This window comes from Callorhinus ursinus, unplaced genomic scaffold (assembly GCF_003265705.2).
Source record: "Callorhinus ursinus isolate GAN/ISIS: 27379988/994484 unplaced genomic scaffold, GSC_fseal_2.0 scaffold66, whole genome shotgun sequence".
Classification (NCBI taxonomy): Eukaryota; Metazoa; Chordata; class Mammalia; order Carnivora; family Otariidae; genus Callorhinus; species Callorhinus ursinus.
Window position 1 is genome coordinate 8,281,940 of NW_027397128.1, and position 14,637 is coordinate 8,296,576.

A 14,637-nucleotide genomic window follows, 5' to 3' on the forward strand; every position below is an offset into this window, starting at 1 on the left:
ACAACAAAAAGAAATCAAAGGCATCCAAATCGGCAAAGAGGAAGTCAAACTCTCACTCTTTGCAGATGATATGATACTGTATGTGGAAAACCCAAAAGACTCCACCCCAAAACTGCTAGAACTCATACAGGAATTCAGTAAAGTAGCAGGATATAAAATCAATGCACAGAAATCAGTGGCATTCCTATACACCAACAACAAGACAGAAGAGAGACAAATCAAGAAGTCGATCCCATTTACAATTGCACCCAAAACCGTAAGATACCTAGGAATAAATTTAACCAAAGAGGCAAAGGATCTGTACTCAGAAAACTATAAAATACTCAGGAAAGAAATTGAAGAAGACACAAAGAAATGGAAAAACGTTCCATGCTCATGGATTGGAAGAACCAACATTGTGAAGATGTCAATGCTACCTAGAGCAATCTACACATTCAATGCAATCCCCATCAAAATACCATCCACTTTTTTCAAAGAAATGGAACAAATAATCCTAAAATTTGTATGGAACCAGAAGAGACCCTGAATAGCCAGAGAAATACTGAAAAAGAAAAGCAACGTTGGCGGCATCACAATTCCGGACTTCCAGCTCTATTACAAAGCTGTCATCATCAAGACGGTATGGTACTGGTACAAAAACAGACACATCGATCAACAGAACAGAATCGAGAGCCCAGAAATGGACCCTCAACTCTATGGTCAACTAATCTTCGACAAAGCAGGAAAGAATGTCCAATGGAAAAAAGACAGTCTCTTCAACAAACAGTGTTGGGAAAATTGGACAGCCACATGCAGAAGGATGAAACTGGACCATTTCCTTACACCACACACAAAAATAGACCCCAAATGGTTGAAAGACCTAAACGTGAGACAGGAGTCCATCAAAATCCTAAAGGAGAACATAGGCAGCAACCTCTTCAACCTCAGCCGCAGCAACTTCTTCCTAGAAACATCGCCAAAGGCAAGGGAAGCAAAGGCAAAAATGAACTATTGGGATTTCATCAAGATAAAAAGCTTTTGCACAGCAAAAGAAACAGTCCACAAAACCAAAAGACAACCTACAGAATGGGAGAAAATATTTGCAAATGACATATCAGATAAAGGGCTAGTATCCAAAATCTATAAAGAACTTATCAAACTCAACACCCAAAGAACAAATAATCCAATCAAGAAATGGGCAGAAGACATGAACAGACATTTTTCCAAAGAAGACATCCAAATGGCCAACAGACACATGAAAAAGTGCTCAACATTGCTCGGCATCAGGGAAATCCAAATCAAAACCTCAATGAGATACCACCTCACACCAGTCGGAATGGCTAAAACTAACAAGTCAGGAAACGACAGATGTTGGCGGGGATGCGGAGAAAGGGAACCCTCCTACACTGTTGGTGGGAATGCAAGCTGGTGCAACCCCTCTGGAAAACAGTATGGAGGTTCCTCAAACAGTTGAAAATAGTGCTACCCTACGATCCAGCAATTGCACTACTGGGTATTTACCACAAAGATACACATGTAAGGATCCGAAGGGGTACGTGCACCCCAATGTTTATAGCAGCAATGTCCACAATAGCCAAACTGAGGAAAGAGCCAAGATGTCCATCGACAGATGAATGGATAAAGAAGAAGTGGTATATATACACAATGGAATATTATGCAGCCATCAAAAGGAATGAGATCTTGTCATTTGCAATGACGTGGATGGAACTGGAGGGTGTTATGCTGAGTGAAATAAGTCAATCAGAGAAAAACATGTATCATATGACCTCACTGATACGAGGAATTCTTAATCTCAGGAAACAAACTGAGTGTTGCTGGAGTGGTGGGGGGTGGGAGGGATGGGGTGGCTGGGTGATAGACATTGGGTAGGGTATTTGCTCACCATAGTGAGTGCTGTGAATTGTGCAAGACTGTTGAATCACACATCTGTACCTCTGAAACAAATAATGCAACATATGTTAAGAAAAAAGAAAAAGAAGATAGCAGGAGGGGAAGAATGAAGGGGAGTAAGTCGGAGGGGGAGACGAACCATGAGAGACGTTGGACTCTGAAAAAACAAACTGAGGGTTCTAGAGGGGAAGAGCGTGGGGGGATGGGTTAGCCTGGTGATGGGTATTAAAGAGGGCACATTCTGCGTGGAGCACTGGGTGTTATGCAGAAACAATGAATCATGGAACACTACATCAAGAACTAATGATGTAATGTATGGTGATTAACATAACAATAAAAAAGAATAAACTGATGGACTGTTGTAGGCCTAGATGAAGACAGGGATTCCACTTAAAAACTTATTGCAATAATGTAAGTGAGAGATGCTGATTACCTAGATTAGGATCATGACATTTGTACTGGAGAGGACTAGATGGATTTCAGAATCAATTAGAAGGTAAAGAAATCAGGATTTGTTAGCTGATTGAATATAGGAGGTGAGAGAGGGGGAGATATTGAGAATGATTTCCCAGGTATTTGTATGTGAAACTAAGAGAATGGTGTGGCCTTTAGTGACACAGGCACATAGGGAGAAAAGCAGGCATGGGTGATATAATAGTAGGAGGGTGCAGCTGTCTCATTTTAGACATGTTGAGTTTAAAGTGCATGTGAAACATCCAAGTGAGGCCATCTTAAAGAACAGTGATATAGATTCAGCAGTCATTAGCATATAAAGAGATGAGATGGGTCAAGGAGAATATATATGGAAAAAAAGAAAAGAGAACCCAGAATATAACCTTGAGGAAGTTCAACATACAAGAAATGGGCAGATGAAGAAAAGCCTGGGGTGGGAATGAGGAGTTTTTGTCCCAAGGCTTGTATTTTCTTTATGGTGGAGGAGGTGAAGTCATCTTCTGAGAGTGAAGAACTCAGGAGACAGGAAAAGGGAGAAGGTTTGGAATAGGAGGAGGCTGAGAGACAAGAACAAATAATCTAAGTAATAAGGTCAATGGACAGAACTCCCAGGAATACCAACAGTTAGGGGGCAAAGAGAAAAGGAAGCCCAGAATGAGACAAAAAATTGCAAAATTTAGGTTGAAGAAGATCCAAGAGATGGTATCACAGAAGACATGGGAGTTAAGAGTTTCCAGAAAGATAAACAATAAATGAAACAGAAAGATCTACTAAGATGTGGATTGAAAAATACCTACTGAATTTTTCAATAACTTAAGCAAAAGCATTTTCAGAGGAATTATAAGCTAGACTGGAAAGGACTACAGAATGCATGGCATATGAAGAGAAGGAAATTCAGTTGAGAAAGGAAAGACAGGATAACTAAAGGGAGATGACTATGTAAATAAACTAAAAACCAGAACCAACAGAGAGGAAGAGTTTGAAGAAACAGGAAAGAGGATAAGATCAAGCTTTAGAAGGAGGAGTTCGCCTCGAAGAGAAGAAATACCTTTTCTGAGACCAGAGAAAAGGAGACAAGGATGAGTGAAAATAGAAGTAAGATTGTGGTGGGGGGCTGGGAAACTGACAACAATCAGAATATTAAGATTATCTAGCTAGATTAAGATATCTAACCTTGGTAACAGGCCAAGAAAGAGGATGAAAGTAAGGGATGGGGTTGAAAACAGGTTCGGAATAGTGGTTGGAAAGGATGAAAATGCTGAGTAACAGTAAGAACAGGGACCAGCAGGAGGCACTGTGAGTCTAGTTGAGTTGGAGCCTGCAGAATTACAGTGCTAGCATCTGCTCCTTTGTGTGATTTTTTTTTTCTAGTAGTTTTAGCAGGTCAGGTACAGGATCAGAAAATGCAGACCGGAAGAGGCTGGGAAGATGACAGAGGAGGAGAACCCTCGGCTTGCCTGTCCCATACATACAACTAGGTAACACTCAGCAGTGTAAATAACCCAGAAAACGATCTGAAGACTGGCAGAATAAACTCCACAACTAAAGGTAGAGAAGAGGCCACACTGAAGAAAGTAGGAAGAGTGGAGATGCAGTTTGGGAACAAAATGGACCATGGCCATCTGCAGTGGGGAGGAAGCTGGTGGCACAGAGAAGGGCAAAAAACAGACTATACACTGGAGCCTAAACAAGGAAAATGAATCCTTATAACGTTTGGCTTTGAAAGTGAGAGGGGCCGAATTTTGTGAATTCTTACAACCAGCAGGACTTAAAGCCTGGAATTTAAAAAAAATCAGCAATCTTGGTTCTGGGAGAACCCAGAGGGCATTAGGAAGTGGAGTCCCTGCCCTTTAAGAGGCCACAGGAAAAAGAGCCAGCAGAGATACAGCGTGGAAGCAGCAGTTTGAAAAATGCTGGGGGCAGATGGGAGGGAGAGTTATTTACTCCTCTCAGAGCATGTCCTGGAGAGGCAGGGATCGCAGGGAGACCCCTCTAGGAATAAAGGAGCTGGCAGGCACTATTTCCCTCCTCCACCCCTCAGCATAAACACATGGCCACCTCCACAGGAACCAGCACAGTGCTGAACCTTGCTACCTAACTTGCTTACACCAAACCCTGTCACTCCCGTGCTTGGGCAGATCCTCCCTTTCCAGTCACGCCGGCCTCCATCACGGTGCTGCAAGTCCCCTCCCCCAGAACACAGGTGCAAACCCCAATGACACCTTATCTCCAATCCACATGTTCTGTGGGACTGAAGTTCCAGTGGTGGTGGCAGGTCTCACTTTGTAAGCTGACAGGTGCACACCTTGTTAAAACATGCCCCACCCAGCTGAGGAGCAAACACTGCCAACAGGCAAAGAGAGCCTCTGCAGACGACTGCACTGAAGGAAAAAGAGGCCAGGACTCAAGAGCGGGGCATACACAGCACACATAGCAGACACTCCCAGAAGCGCCAGGTCCTGAGGAATGACAAATTGCCCTGCAGGGCACGACAGGACCTCTTCTTCATAAGGCTATTATTAAGAGCAACAGAAGTAGCTGACTTTCCTAACACAGAAACAGACACGGAGAGTAGGTAAAATGAGGAGAAAGAGGAATATATCACAAAAGAAAGAAAGGGACCAAACTATAGCAAGACATCTAAGTGAAACAGATGTAAGTAGTATGCCTGATAGAGAATTTAAAGTAATGATCATAAAGATACTCAAAGTCAATACCTTGAGAAAAGAGTGGAGGACATCAGGGAGACCTTTAACAAAGAGATAAAAAAGTGAACCAATCAGAGATGAAGAACACAATAACGGAAATTAAAAATACACTTGGTGTAATAAATAGCAAGCTAGAGGAAGTAAAAGAATGAATTAATGACCTGGAAGAGTAATGGAAAGTAACCAAGCTGAGCAAATGAGAAGAAAAAAAATTATACGAACTTCGAATAGTCTTAGGGAACTTAGGGAACTCAGTGATGCCATCAAGGTAATAACATTCTGGGATCCCAGAAGAAGAAAAGGAGGTATAAAATTTATTTGAAGAAATAATAGCTGAAAACTTCCCTAATCTGGAGAAGGAAACATACACATCCAGGAGGCACAGAGATCCTCACAAAAAAATCAACCATAGGAAGTCTACACTGAGACACATACTAATTAAAATAGCAAAAAGTACTATTAAAACAGGATTTTTAAAAGCACCAAGAGAGAAGATATTTACATACAAAGGGAAACCCCATAAGGCTATCAGATTTTTCAGCAGAAACTTTGCAGGCCAGAGGAGAATGGCATGATATATATTCAAAATGCTGAAAGGCAAAAATCTTCAGCCAAGATTACTCCATCTAACAAGGCTATCATTCAGAATAGAAGGAGAGATAAAGTTTCTCAGACAAACAAAAACTAAAGGGGTTCATGACCACTAAACCAGCCCTACAAGAAAGGAGCGGAAAGGAAAGACCATAAATGAGAGTATGAAAAGTAAAAAACACAAAAGCAGTAAAAATAAGTATTTCTGTAAAAATCAGTCAAGGGATTCATAAAATAAAAGGATGTAAAATATGACACCATATACCCAAAATGGGGGGGAGATGAATAAAGAATGGGTTCAAACGTAAACAACCATCAACTTAACATAGACTGTTATATGCAGAAGATGTTATATACAAACCTAATGGTACTCACAAATCCAAAACCACTAATAGATATGCAAAGACTACAGAGAATGAATCCAAGTATATCACTAAAGAAAGGCAGCAAACCATGAAAGAAAGCAAGAGAAGAAAGGATCAGAGAAAAACTACAACCACCACCACAAATCAAGTAACAAAATGGCAATAAATACATATCTAACAATAATTACTTTAAATGTAAATGGACTAAATGCTCCAATCAAAAGACTTAGGGTGACAGGACGGATACAAGACCCACCTATAAGTTGCCTACAAGAGACTCCTTTCAGACCTAAAGACACCTGCAGATTAAAAGTGAAGGGATAGAGAAACATTTATCATGCAAATAGAGGTCAAAAGGAAGCTGGGGTAACAATATTTGTATCAGACAAACTAGACTTTATTTTTTTTAAGGTTTTTATTTATTTATTCGACAGAGACACAGCAAGAGAGGGAACACAAGCAGGGGGAGTGGGAGAGGGAGAAGCAGGCTTCCCGCGGAGCAGGGAGCCTGATGCGGGGCTCGATCCCAGGACCCTGGGATCATGACCTGAGCCGAAGGCAGATGCTTAATGACTGAGCCACCCAGGCGCCCCCAAACTAGACTTTAAAACAAAGGTTGCAACAAGCAACAAAGAAGGACACTATTTAATAATAAAGGGGACAATCCAAAAGAGGATATAACAATTGTGAATATTTATACATCAAACATTGGAGCACCCAAATACATAAAACTATTAATAACAAACATAAAGAAACTAATTATAGGAATACAATAATAGTAAGAGACTTTACCACCCCACTTACTTCAATGGACAGTTCATCCAAACAGAAAATCAACAAGGAAACAGTGGTTGTAAATGACACACTGGACCATATGGATTTAACAATATTTTCAGAACAGTCCATCCTAAAACATGAGGATACACATTCTTTTCAAGTGCACATGGAACATCCTCCAGAATAGATCACATATTAGGCCACAAAACAAGTCTCGACAAATTTAAAAAGGTCAAAATCATACCACGTGCCTTTTCTGACTACAACACTATGAAACTAGAAATCAACCACAAGAAAAAATTTAGAAAGAGCATAAATACTTGGAGGTTAAATAACACGCTACTAAGCAATGAATGGTTCAACCAGGAAATCAAAGAAGAAATAAAAAATTCCACGGAGACAAATGAAAGTGAAAACACAATGGTCCAAAATCTTTGGGATGCAGCAAAAATGGTTCTAAGAGGGACGTTTACAGCAATACAAGCCTACTTCAAGAAGCAAGAAAAATCTCAATTAAACAATCTAACCTTACACTTAACAGGAGCTAGAAAAAGAAGAATAAACAAAACCCAAAACCAGCAGACAGAAGGAAATAATGAAGATTAGAGCAGAAATAAATGATATACAAACTGATAAAACCATAGAACAGATCAATGAAAGCAGGAGCTGGTTCTTTAAAAAGATCAACAAAATTGATAGGCCTCTAACCAGACTTACCAAGAAAAGAAGAGAGAAGACTCAAATAAAGGAAATCAGAAAGGAAAGAGGAGAAATAACAATGGACACCACAGAAATACAAAGGATTGTAAGAGAACATTATGGAAAACTATATGCCAACAAATTGGACAAGTTAGAAGACATGGATAAATTCCTAGAAGCATATAACCTACCAAAACTGAAGCAGGAAGAAAAAGTAAATTTGAACAGACCAACTACCAGCAGTGAAACTGATCAGTTAACAAAAAAACCCCCAACAAACAAAAAGTCCAGGACCAGAGGGCTTGGCAAGCGAATTCTAACCAAACATTAAAACAAGAGTTAATATCTATTCTTCTCAAACTATTCCAAAAGTTAGAAGAGGAAGAAAACTCCCAAATTCATTCTGTGAGGCTAGTATCACCATAATACCCAAACCAGATGAGGACACCACAAAAAAAGAGAACTAGAGGCCAATATCTCTCATAAATATACATGCAAAAATCCTCAACAAAATACTGAAAACCAAATCCAACAATACATTAAAAAGACCATTTACCATGATCTATTGGGATTTATTCCTGGGATGCAAGCATGGTTCAATATTTGCAAATCAGTCAATGTGATACATCACATCAGTAGGAGAAAGGGTAAGAACCATATGATCATTTCAATAGATGCAAAAAATGCATTTGACAGAGTACAACAGTCATTCATGATAAAAACCCTCAACCAAATAGGTTTAGAAGGAACATACCTTAACATAATAAAGGCCATTTATGAAAAACCCACAGGTAACATCATCCTCAATGGGGACGAACTGAGAGCTTTTCCCCTAAGGTCAATAACAAGGCAAGGATGTCCACTCTCACCACTTTTATTCAATACAGTACTGGAAGTCCTAGCTATAGCAATCAGATGACAAAAAGAAATAAAAGACATCCAAATTGGTAAGGAAGAAATAAAATTTTCAGTATTTGCAGATGACATGATACTCTATATAGAAAACCCTAGGGGTGCCTGGGTTGCTCTACTGCCTTCGGCTCAGGTCATGATCCCAGGGTCCTGGGATCAAACCCCACATCTGGCTCCCTGCTCCTCGGGGAGCCTGCTTTTCCCTCTCCCTCTGCCTGCCACTCCCCCTGCTTGTGCTCTCTCTCTCTCTCTCTCAATCAAATAAATAAATAAAATCTTAAAAAAAAAAAGAAAACCCTAAAGACTCCACCAAAAAACTACTAGAACTGATAAATGAACTCAGACAAGTCGCAGGACACAAAATCAATGTACAGAAATCTGTTGCATCCTTATACACTAATAATGAAGCTACAGGAAATGAAATTAAGAAAACAGTTCCTTTTACAATTTCACCAAGAACAATAAAATATCTATGACTAAACCTAACCAAAAAGGTAAAAGACCTGTACTCTGAAAACCATAAAACACTGATGAAAGAATTTCAAGATGATGCAAAGAAATGGAAAGACATTCCATGCTCATGGTTTAGAAGAACAAATATTGTTAAAATATCTATTTTAACTATCCAAAACAATCTACAGATTTAATGCAATCCCTATCAAAATATCTACAGCATTTTTCATAGTACTAGAACAAAGAATCCTAAAATTTGTATGGAACCACAAAAGATCCCAAATAGGCAAGTCAACCTCAAAAAAGAAAAACAAAATGGGAGGTATCACAATTCCAGACTCCAAGTTGTATTACAAAGCTGTAGTGATCAAAACAGTATGGTAACTGGCATAAAAATAGACACATAGATCAATAGAACAGAATAGAAAACTCAGAAATAAACTTATTTATATGGTCAGTTAATCTTCAACAAAGGAGGAAAGAATATCCAGTGGGAAAAAGATAGTCTCTTTAATAAATGGTACTAGGAAAGCTGGACGGCTACATGCAAAAAAATGGAACTGGATCCCTTTCTTACGCCATACACAAAAATAAACTCAAAATGGATTAAAGACCTAAATGTGAGACAGGAAACCACCAAAATCCTAGAGGAGAACACAGGCAGCAACCTCTTTGACCTAGGCCATAGCAACTTCTCTCTAGATATGTCTGCAGAGGCAAGGGAAACAAAAGCAAAAATAAACTATTGTAACTCCATCAAAATAAGAAGCTTCTGCACAGCGAAGGAAACAGTCAACAAAGCTAAAAGACAAGCTACTGAATGGGAGAGGATATTTGCAAATGACATATCTGATAAAGGGTTAGTATAAAAATATATAAAGAACTGATCTAAGACCCAAAAAACACATAATCCAATTAAAAAATGGACAGAAGACATAAACAGGTATTTCTCCAAAGAAGACATACAGATGGCCAACAGACACACAAAAAGATGTTCAACATCACTCATCATCAGGGAAATGCAAGGCAAACCTACGAGATAATCACCTCATACCTGTCAGAATGGCTAAAATCAAAAACATAAGTAACAAGTGTTGTTGAGATGTAGAGAAAAAGGAACCCTCTTGCACTGTTGGTGGGAATGCAAACTGCTGTAGCTACTGTGGAAAACAGTAGGGAGTTTCTTTAAAAAGTTAAAAATAGAAAAAAAATACCCTATGATCCAGTAATCACAGTACCGGGTATTTAACCAAAGAATATAAAAATACTAATTCGAAGGGACACATGCACCCTTATGTTATGGCAGCATTATCTACAATAGTCACATATGGAAGCAGTCCAAATGTCCATCGATAGATGAATATATAAAGAAAAGGTGGTATACACATATATATGGCAAGATTTCGTATATTTACATATACAAATGGCAAGATTTCATTCTTTTTTATTGCTGAATAATATTCCATTAAACATATATGTATGTATAATTTCATTATATATATACGCATATACATACATATATATACACATATATAATTCTATTATATATATGTGTGTGTATATATACAATAGAATATTATTTAGCCATAGAAAAGAATGAAATCTTGCCATTTGTGACAACATGGATGGAGCTACGGAGTATACTGCTAAATGAAATGAGTCAGTCAGAGAAAGAGAAATACCATATGATTTTACTCATATGTGGAATTTAAGAAATAAAACAAAAAGCAAAGGAAAAAAAAAAAAGAGAGACAAACCAAGAAAGAGACCCTTAATTATAGAGAACAAACTAATGGCTACCAGAGGGGAGGTTGGTGGTGGGGGGGATGGTTGAAATAGGTGATGGGGATTAAAGAGTACAGTTATCATGGTGAGCACTGAGCAATGTACAGAATTGTTGAATTACTATATTGTACACCTGAAACTAATATAACTGTATGTTAACTATACTGGAATTAAAATAAAAAACGTAGTAGAAAAAGAAAATGCAGACTGTAAGATTGATGTGGGGCTATGATTTTTCTGGTGGGTGCAGTAGAATTGTGGTGCATGGGTGATTAAGATATTTAAATGATCAGCAAATAGGGAAGAGCAGACTTGGAGAAAAGAGAGACAAGTGCCATGGGGAGAAAAGAAAATGGAAATAATACATAGCTATGACCATAAACTGGAATTTTCTGGAATGAAAGATATATGAGGTGGAAAAGTTCCAAAGTTTGGTCCTCAAAATGAGTGGGTAACACAGAGGTGGAGGGAAATGCCACTAGGGTTATGAGTATCCAAGAATTTTGAGGCTAAAATGTTAGATGGCACTTACTATGATGGTGAAATCTAGCACTATGGCAGGAATTGGGGAAGAAGGGGAAGGCTGTAAGCTAAATGAATAAATTAGGGCAACCAGGAGATCAATACAGCCAGATGGCATAAGCCTCAAAGGAGAAGAAAGGGTCTCATGGGAAGGGAAGAGTAAAATACACAGGATTATTTCCCATATAGCACCAACCCCAAAGTCAAGTGACCAGAGACGTTTTATAGGAGCTTAGTACCATACTGGATTTTGTCGTTGGAGAGTCAAAAATCACTTGGAACTTTATATCCTAGGAGACTAAAATAATAGTGAGCTCATTACAAGAGATAAGGAGGGTAGAAAGATCTGCTTTTCCTGGGAGGGGGGAAAGGATGGGATGGAGACAAAAGAGGTCAATTTTGCATTTGAACTATCAGTGATAAAGATGTTTTACAGATATTGGGACTAGAATTCTTATAATGTTTATAGAGCTTAGCCCAGTGTTTTTTTTTAATTTAATTAATTAATTTATTTGAGAGAGTGAGAATGAAAGACGGAGAGAGAGCACATGAGAGGGGGGAGGGTCAGAGGGAGAAGCAGACTCCCTGCTGAGCAGGGACCCCCCCCCAATGTGGGACTCGATCCCAGGACTCCAGGATCATGACCTGAGCTGAAGGCAGTCGCTTAACCAACTGAGGCACCCAGGCGCCCAGCCCAGTGTTTTGAATAGAGTAGATACCTCAAAATTTCAGTTAATTGTTAGGAACAAAAAATAAAGGTTTCCAGTACTCTCCAAAGAAGGAATAGTTGGATCCATGGAAGCAAATGTATTATGAAGGAGGCAGCACTAGCAAACTAACACAGAGTGTAAATACAGACAGACAACAGTATAAGATTAAGTATACAACCATTAAAAGGGCATGAGAAGAAAGCAATACTAACAGAAAAAGCAAAGAAGGAATGTTCAGAAAGAAAGCAGAGAGAATCTAAAGGCTACAATATCATGACAATTGAAAAGTTTCTAGAAGTAAGAAGTGGTAAAGAGTGCCAAATAACATCATTTATTAAGCATTTGTTCATGATTAAGATTAATAGCAATCTTGAAACTAAAAAGAACCGAGGTCACTGTATACTTTTTTTTTTTGCCAATTAAATACCATTTTAAGACATTGCATTTTCCACTTAACAATAACAGTGCTTATAAAGTGCAATGTTCATTTCCTTTCCCTGTGCACGTATTTCATATTCAAGTATCAAGAATGCCCAGTTTATTTATACTATAGCAGCTCAACATTAAAACTGCCATGGAATTTGCTACAAATTTGGGTCCTTCGAATATTTTGTGGAACAATGCTAGACCTATTCTCAGGTTGGCTTAATCAACCTCTTCGATGGTGGGTCCAGAGGAGGCACCACCAGATGGAGGAGCTCCACCACCAGGGAAGCCTCCAGGCATTCCTCCTGGCATGCCCCCTGCACTCTGGTACAGTTTGGTAATGATAGGATTGCAGACTTTCTCCAGCTCTTTCTGCTGGTGTTCAAATACTTCCTTCTCTGCAGTCTGGTTCTTATCAAGCCAATTGATGATTTCATTGCACTTGTCAAGAATCTTCTGTTTGTCCTCATCATTGATCTTGCCCTGAAGTTTTTCATCTTCAACAGTTGCTTTCATGTTGAATGCATAAGACTCAAGTGAATTCTTGGAAGACACCTTGTCCCGCTGTTTCTCATCTTCAGCTTTGTACTTCTCAGCTTCCTGGACCATGCGCTCAATGTCTTCTTTGCTCAAGTGGCCCTTGTCGTTAGTGATAGTGATCTTGTTCTCTTTCCCGGTGCTCTTATCCACAGCAGAGACGTTGAGGATACCGTTAGCATCAATATCAAAAGTGACTTCAATCTGAGGAACGCCACGAGGGGCAGGAGGGATGCCTGTGAGTTCGAACTTGCCAAGTAGGTGGTTATCCTTGATCATGGCACGCTCCCCTTCATACACCTGAATGAGCACACCAGGCTGGTTGTCAGAGTAGGTAGTGAAGGTCTGTGTCTGTTTGGTAGGAATACTAGTATTACGCTTGATAAGAACAGTCATGACTCCTCCAGCAGTTTCAATGCCAAGAGAAAGTGGAGTGACATCCAACAGCAGCAAATCTTGAACATTTTCAGATTTGTCTCCAGAAAGGATGGCTGCCTGGACAGCTGCACCGTAAGCAACAGCCTCATCAGGGTTGATGCTCTTATTCAGTTCTTTCCCGTTGAAGAAATCTTGTAGAAGCTTCTGAATCTTGGGGATACGGGTAGAACCACCCACCAGCACAATATCGTGGATTTGAGACTTGTCTAGTTTGGCATCCCGAAGGGCTTTCTCTACAGGGTCCAGGGTGCCACGGAACAGATCAGCATTTAATTCTTCAAACCGGGCACGAGTAATAGAGGTATAGAAGTCGATTCCTTCATATAGAGAATCAATCTCAATACTGGCCTGCATGCTGGAAGAAAGTGTGTGCTTAGCATGTTCACAAGCAGTACGGAGACGACGAACTGCCCTCTTGTTTTCACTGATGTCCTTCTTACGTTTGCGCTTGAACTCTGCAATAAAATGGCTGACCATCCTATTGTCAAAGTCTTCTCCACCTAAGTGGGTGTCTCCAGCTGTGGATTTGACCTCAAAGATCCCATCTTCAATAGTAAGGATTGACACATCAAAAGTGCCACCTCCCAAGTCAAAGATCAGCACATTCCTTTCAGCACCAACCTTCTTGTCTAAGCCATAAGCAATAGCAGCAGCAGTTGGCTCGTTGATGATTCGAAGTACATTGAGACCAGCAATAGCTCCAGCATCTTTGGTAGCCTGACGCTGAGAGTCACTGAAGTATGCAGGTACCGTGACAACTGCATTGGTAACAGTCTTCCCAAGGTAGGCCTCTGCAATTTCCTTCATCTTCATCAAAACCATAGAGGACACCTCCTCTGGCTAGAAACTTTTTGTCTCTCCCTTGTATTCTACTTGGACCTTAGGCCTACCAGCATCATTCACCACCATAAAAGGCCAATGCTTCATATCAGATTGGACAACAGCATCATCAAATCTACGTCCAATCAGGCGCTTGGCATCAAAAACTGTGTTGGTGGGGTTCATCGCAACTTGATTCTTTGCAGCATCACCGATCAATCGTTCTGTGTCAGTGAAGGCGACATAACTTGGAGTGGTTCAGTTTCCCTGACCATTGGTAATTATTTCCACTTTCCCGTGTTGGAAGACACCCACGCAAGAGTAGGTGGTGCCAAGATCAATGCCAACCGCAGGTCCCTTAGACATGGTTGCTTCTGTGTGGGCCTGGCTCAGCTTGAGAAGAATTCAGAGGTCTGGTGATTTAGCCCAGCGTTCAATGAGCCACTGTATACTTTTTGAGGCCTAACAAAACCCATGAGATGAACAATAACACCATCATTTACTGGTCCAAAACAGATCATTAATATAAAGTTTCTGCTGCTGGGAATAAGA

General features: G+C 39.8%; 1 protein-coding gene and 1 pseudogene across 8 annotated transcripts in view; both read right to left on the minus strand.

Annotated features, from left to right (window-relative positions):
* PHKA1 (phosphorylase kinase regulatory subunit alpha 1) overlaps positions 1-14,637 on the minus strand; it is a 159,198-nt gene that overhangs the window by 89,910 nt on the left and 54,651 nt on the right. The gene's annotated exons all lie outside the window — the stretch shown is intronic.
* On the minus strand, positions 12,387-14,520 carry LOC112808318 (heat shock cognate 71 kDa protein pseudogene; annotated as a pseudogene).